General features: G+C 50.4%; 1 protein-coding gene across 2 annotated transcripts in view; it reads right to left on the bottom strand.

Annotated features, from left to right (window-relative positions):
• LOC105562993 (LIM domain only protein 7) overlaps positions 1-1,992 on the bottom strand; it is a 79,106-nt gene extending 77,114 nt beyond the window's left edge. For both annotated transcript variants that reach the window (XM_012014218.1, XM_012014219.1), the window contains exon 1: positions 1,621-1,992. The gene's annotated coding sequence lies outside the window, so the exon portion shown is untranslated. The remainder of the gene's footprint in view (positions 1-1,620) is intronic.
• Between the last annotated feature and the right edge of the window lie 5,100 nt (positions 1,993-7,092).

Here is a 7,092-nt window from a genome sequence, read left to right as displayed (position 1 = left end):
CCTAAGTCACTTAAGGTTCACCAATGTCGCTTAACTTTAATCTTAGCTTAGTTTGCTCTTTGTCCCTTTCCAGCTGTTACTCTAGAAAAAGACAAACGTGAATTAAACTATTGTAAGATTAAAGTAAATCGGCGTTTGGTGAAACCGGGCCTTAGGCCTAAGGCCCGGTTTCACCAACGTCGTGTAACTTTAAGCTGAGATTAATTCATTCTTCTTGTCTCTTCTTAACTGTTACTTTAGAAAGAAACAAACACGAATTAAACCAAGATTAAAGTTAAGCGACGTTTGGTGAAACCGGGCCTTAGTCCCGACTGAAAAGAGAGAACGAGACGGACAAAAGAGCGGAGCGTGAGCGAACCGATAGAGTGTATCGCTTTAAAATCCATGTCGTTTTGCGTCAACGTTGCCCTAAGCGCCGATGATTTTCGGCCGAGCGAATTTTCTCCTTCTTGCCGGGCGATCTCGCCCAGGTCTGCGCGGATAATAATCAGAGGGATTGCGAATCGTCGAGCGAGATTTGCCCATCTTGGACCGCCGGTGTGCAATCGGGCCGTGTTGTCGCAACCGAGAAAACGATTCCGTCGTGTCCCGGGGCCGAAAAACACGTCGCTTAACTTTAAAACCTCGGCTCGACTCACCCTTTGGCCCGCTTTTTCATCTTCCGGTTAACTGTTAACCCAGAGGTCGGTCGACTCTCCATCCTTTTCTATATTATTATCTAAGAAGACACAGATGATCGACCAACCAACTGGTTAACGTTTTAACCGGCAAACGGAAAGCCGGGCCTTCGTCTCTCTCCAAGGCAGGCAGTTGGAAGAGGCGAATTAAGCTAAAATTACGTGACTAAGGTCCGGTTTTCACCGACGTTGTTTAAGTTGAAGCTTAGCTCAATTCGTTCTTATCTCTCTCTCTCTCTCTCTCTCTTTCCGACTGTTACTTCAGAAAGAGATAAACGTGAATTAAATCAAGATAAAAGTTAAGCGATGTTTGGTGAAACCGGGGCCCGAAGTCTCTCACTCGGCACGTGAGATAACATTCATCTCGTCGAGACGACGAACACGCCCGTGTCTCGTCCCGGTGGACCGTTTCGAAAACCATCGTCGCGATACGATCAATTCGGCGGCGGGGCAATTAGTCGACGAAACTCGTCTACATTTTTCTAAGACGGTCAGACGGTCAGACGGGGACGAAGCTACTCGCTCTCAGCTCATTTTCACCGCGGCGCGAGATATCGACCCCCGAAAACGTTCCCCGGAAGCGACGATAAGACGGAGAGGCTCGTCGACGCCTCCGTCGCCGGGCGCCCGCGGCGCCAGACGGCCCTTGGGCGCCGCGCCGCGTCGCCTCTCGGCCGCTCGTCTCGCGACCCTAACCGGGGGCCTCGCGACGCGACCGTCGGGGAACCGAGGGCGGATTTGGGTCAGACGGCGACGCGGAGGGCGCGCAGCACGGTAGCCGAGACGCGAGCGCGAGAGAGAGAGAGAGCGAATCGCGTACGATCTCTCTCGCGTTTTACGATCTCTTCCCGGAACGCCGGGACACGCTCCGGCCGCTACGGGTGCGCCTTTCTAAACTCTCGCGCGGAGGATTCACCGCCAAGACCGGCCACGTCTCACTTACCTCGCGAGAGAGAGAGAGATATTCCCAGCGTCGAAGTAATATCCACAGGCGTACTGCTCGGACGATCCTCACCGCGGGGACGTGGAGCGTTGGGGCGCTATGGCGGGCCGCGGCGGTTGACTGCTGCTGCTGCCGTTCACCGGGTCCGTGCGCGCCTTGTCAAAACCAACTTATCGATCGCACTTGAATCCGGCGGTGCAGGAGGCGCGGACGACGGCGACGAGCGCACGATCTCTCGCCGCACGATGGTACCGGGGTATCACTGCCGCTGGCGTTGTTAGTCGCGGAATCCGAGGCGCACGAGAGATCAGGAGCGCGCGCGCGCGCTCTCCGTGAGGCGAGAGCGAGAAAATGAGACAAGGAGAGAAAGAGAGAGAGAGAGAGAGAGGGAAGAGAGACAGACGGAGACGGGGGACGGAGAGACGAGGACGGAGATAGAGAGAGAGAGACAGAGAGACGGGGACGCGGAGAGACGAATCCAGAGAACCGACCGAGCCGGTTTACCGTGAGGAACTGAGCGAGCGGGGTTGTTTGGTCGGGCGGCCGCGGCTTCGGCCGCTTACGCCGCCGCTCGGCCGCGCTCGCTGCCGGAGCGCGCTCGGCTCGCCTCGGCCGTTTCCGCGGCGCGCGGCGGGGCAAGGCAGCCTCGGCGAACTTTTGTGTGCGGGTCGAGGCCGAACGAGCGCGCGAGGAGGACGCGGAGGAGGACGAGGGCCGCGCGTGAGGGGCAGGAGGAGGGTGAGACTTCCCGTTCTTACGGCCGTTACGTGCCCGCATCCCCCGGGTATCCTCGACCTATCTCGTTGACTGAGTTGACGCCGTGGCGATTCGTCACTCGCCGCGATCGCCGCGACGGAGATCGCCGCCCCCGTGCGTCGGCGCCGCGGGATTTCGCCCGGGCTCTTTGTCGAGGATCCGCGGCGGCCCCCGCGAGGAAGCGTTGCGATGCCTTCTCGTTTATGCGCGCGCGACGCCGCGGAACGCTCGAGGGACGCGCGGCGCGAGGACGAGGGGGAATAATCTCGTGTCACGCTCGAGAGTCTCGGAGCGCGTAAGATCCGAATCGGCTGATAGAACGCGTATCCGTCATCCGTCGCCGCGACAGTACTGCATTGGGGGGAGAAAAAAAATAAAACAGAAAGAAAACGGCAGACATATCCATATCCTTGCTCCGCGATACCGACACGGCTTTGCGCCGCTGGAATTTGTTAAAGTGGACGGACCGAAGTTGCGCGCGGAGCGACAGTTGCGTCGTTTCTCCTTTCGATCGGTGGTGTTGATTAAAACTAGCCTCGTAAAAGTAAGCGCCGGGCTCCCCGTTCGATTCAATCGCGAACCGTCCGACGCGCGAGATGCTTGTTTAACGACTGGACGAGTAACAAGGGACTCTCGATAATGGAATTAACGAGCGACGGCGAAATTAAAAAGCGGCCCCGAGAGCGTGTTTACGTTACATCGACCTTTAACGACTGAAGGCAGCGGCGCGCGATGCTGTTCCGTTCCCGGGTTTCTCGCGAGAGCCGAAGGATGCGGAGTTTTGCCTAATCTACAAGGTGCGCTTCGCGTCCAGAAACATTCCGTTTCGTACAAGCGAATCGAAACGCTTGAGTTTGTCGACGGTTGTACGATTGCGCAGCGATGCAATTGGTCGCGACATTTTTTTAGGCTGCGCTTCAAAATCTCCGAGGAACATTTCACGCCACTCCAAAACGATTTCGAGCGTTTTCAATCTATTTAGATGATTATTTGGACAAGGGCTGGTGATTTCCTTCGAAGGCTTCGACATTCGAAGCTTCGAAGCTTCGAAGTTGACTTCGAACTTTCGAAATCTTCAAAGCTTCGAAGCTTAGAAGAACAAGTTGATACGGTACTTAATTGATTTACCTAATTGACGATTTCTTAAGATTTAATTACGCGATCTTAAATATGTAATATACGTGTTATAGTACTATAAAATTATAATTTAGGAGTAATTACCTATTTTTCAACATACATAAATTAGTACTTTTTATTTATTATACAACATTTTTAGTGTTCTTTGAAGAAATTTGCCACTCGCACGAATAAATTTTTCGAAGCTTCGAAGTTAACTTCGAATCATAGAAGATTTCGAAGTTAACTTGGAAGTTCCGAAAATTTAAAAGTTAATTTGGAAGCTCCGAAGTTTTCGAAGTTAACTTGGAAGCTCCGAAGATTTCGAATTTAGCTTGGAAGCTTCGAATATTTCGAAGTTAACTTCGAACTTGGAAGCTTCGAAGTCAACTTCGAAGTTATCAAAAGTTATCAACAGCCCTAATTTGGACCGAGTTCCAGCATCGTGGACGCTTTAGAAAGGGACTTGTTGGCTACAAAATAGAATGTTTCTAGCCGCAAATGGCGCTCTGTGTAGATTAGGCTTTGAGGCTGCATTCTGACTGGCTCCCGTGGGCAATCCAGTAGGCAAAGTATCGCGTGCCGCTGGCTCAAGTTTATGCGATTGTCGAGAATCCAAGCCCCCCCCCCTTTTTTTTACTCGCTACTTGTTTGCGATATCTCGTCAAGCGCCTTCTGCGCCTCCCGCAATCTCCGTGGAATGTTCCTAGGGTGAAAAATACAAACAAATACGACACGCGTCGCGTGTTTGCGAGCCGCGCCCTGGAATCGGCAACGCCAAAATCTTACTCATGTCGCTGGCTCGCGCTTTAAATCACGACCAGGAAGATGGTCGCCGCGTTCTCCCCCTCCCCCCTGTTCTCTCTCTCTCTTTCTCTTTCTCTCCACTGTCTGGATCCTTTGTTTCAGATCCCGGCTGTTGTCCTTCCCTAGACGCGGCGCGACACGTGCGTCTCTCCCTTCCCCCGTCGGACTGGAAATGAGAAACGCCGAGGGCGAGGCGAGGCGAGGCGAGGCTCGTTTCGCCGTTTCTGGACGAACGCGAGGATCGCGCCGAGGAATTCGGCCGGGGGTAATTGAGGTAGGCCCTTGCGCGGTTTTTCGAAAATACAAAACAGAGATGCCCGAGCGAGGGAATCCGAACGCCGGCGATTTAACTCTTCCGCTCCATCGAGAGTGACGACGAGAGAAACTCATTAAGCGCCGAAACTCTTGAGGGAATAATTATTGTTGTCGTCTTATTCACGTACAGTTGGAAAATTTGTGTTTTCTCGTCGAAGAAAATGCCGGTTAAAATTTTCGTGTTAAATGTTTAACACGTTCGTGTGTTAATTTAACATATCGCTCTTGTGTTAGCACAAATTTTTCAACTGTGTAGTTTACTATTTCCTAATTGCGTTGATCCTTTTCGTTACATTTATTGCCATCTTACAGCCTAATTGCTTCTCTCTCTCTCTCTTTAAACTGAGAATTTAGTTGTTGAAATATTTTATCTACGACTGCGATTAACAAACTTTTCCTGACGCAACCAAGTAGTCTGACGTGTTAACAGCGTGCCAATGGATAAATTAAAATGTGCTGGACTGTATTATTTCTCTTGGAGATACAAGAGTGGAAATGTAGAAACATTTGCATATTACAAAAATTAGATACTGTTGAAAAGCTTGAAAAGTCCACTGCTAAATTGATTAAAGCAAAACGCAAGAGACCAATGATGTTTAAGCAGGGTTGGGAAAGTAACTTTATAAAAGTATCTAGTTACAGTTTTTTTTCGCTAAAAATGTAACTAGTTACAGTTACAAGTTACCAATCCTGAAAAGTAATGCGTTATAATTACTCAAAAAGTAACGAATCGTTACTTTGCAGTTATTTCCTTGCGATGAAAATAAATTCAAATCCGCCTTCGAATCGTGAGGCGTCGGTAGAGGCGTTTATACGCAAGTTCAAGACCTGATGCGATCTGTGGAGGTTTAAAAAGTATATAAAGTAACTATTAATGCAACTATTAAATTAGTTAATAGTTATCGAAAAAATGTAACTGAGTTAATTGCCTCAGTGGTCGAATTGGTGAGACGCCCGCCTAGAGTGTAGGGAAGTCCAGGTTCAAACCCTGGCTGGGGTAAAATTTTTCGCAATAAACTTTCTGTATTATTAAAAATGCCAGATATGGTCACGAAAACACTGACGTAACTGAGTTAAGTTACAGTTACAGATGGAGAGAAAGTAACGAAGATAAGTTAGAGTTACCAAAAAAAAAGTAACTGCAACTGTAACTTCGTTACAAGTAACGAGTTACTTCCCAAACAGCGCACATGTCTAAAAGACGACTTAAAGACGTCTTCAGGATGTGTTTTAGACATGCGTGCTGTATCGGTGCCCTGTATCTAATAGCAAATTCGGTTGGTGCACTAGTGCGCACCGAGTGCACACTAAGCCTTGTTTACAGTCAATTCTTACATTTGAAGATCATCTTAGATACCTCTTGCAATATTTCTTATCCAGAAAAATGGTCTGTACCACGTTTACACCGGTCACTTTTTGACTAAATACTCTTTCAACGTGTGTTTAAGACAAAATTAAATATAAGAACTGACTGTAACAAGCCTTGATGCGCACTCATCAGTGCGCACTAGTGCAAGCAACCGAATTCGCTATAAGTTATCATTCGCCGAAGGGGAATAATGAAACAAAACGCTGATGCAACGTTACTTAAAATCACCGACGAAAGAATACAATTTATTTCGGTCTTCTTTATCGTTGAATTACGCTCGCCGGGGACCGTCGCAGGTCTCGTTCGCGGTTCGATGTATTTGGCATTCCGAGCACCTGCGCCCGTGTCGCGTCCTGCATGTTGATCTCGAGAAAAAGGGGCTGTAACGAGTGCCGGTCCGCATAGCGATTCGCGGTTGCGTCGCGTTTTCGAAACTGGAACTTTCTACCGATTTCGCGTTCGCGCGACCCGAGTCGCCAGACCACCGCGAAAAGTCTCGCTAAATCGGACGAGAAGAGGTCGACGAAAGTCGTCTCTATCTCTCTCTCTCTCGACTTCCGCGGCGATCGCTTATTCCTATTCCCGTCGCGTTGTCCGACGAAAGCGATACCGTAAACACATCGCGCTCTCCGCTTCTCGGCGGGCGGCCGCGGAATTCGCTTATTCACGAAGCAACAGTCAGCGGTGGAGCGGATGACCTTAGCGCTTTTCACTAAAAAATCCCGTGACGTAACCCGCGTTGGGAGAAGAAAGTGCCAGAAACGTATGTCGACGCGCGCGACGCCTCCTCGCGATCTCTATGCGTCTCGCGTTAATATTTATACCGCGTGCCGCGGCGTCGCCATCGATCGCGCTCGGAGAGATCTCCGGAGCTCCGCGGCGGGCGATTTAAATCGCGCAAGAAACGAGGGTGTTTTGCGCGGAGTAACGATCGCGCACGGGCGTTGACGAGCGCCACGATGCTCGTAATGACGGGCCTCACACGCGCGCCTCTCCCTCGCCTACTAATCCAAATCTCGAAGCGCGACATTCTCGGATGAGTTCCACCTGCGTTGATGTATGCGCGCCGGTGGATTAGTCATGCGGCCTCCGAGAGCGCGGGTCGAAAT

This window comes from Vollenhovia emeryi, unplaced genomic scaffold (genome assembly GCF_000949405.1).
Source record: "Vollenhovia emeryi isolate VEMERY1.0 unplaced genomic scaffold, V.emery_V1.0 DF939181.1, whole genome shotgun sequence".
NCBI classification, from domain to species: Eukaryota; Metazoa; Arthropoda; class Insecta; order Hymenoptera; family Formicidae; genus Vollenhovia; species Vollenhovia emeryi.
The sequence above is the reverse complement of the archived record's forward strand: the minus strand, read 5'-3'. Positions and strand labels throughout refer to the sequence as shown.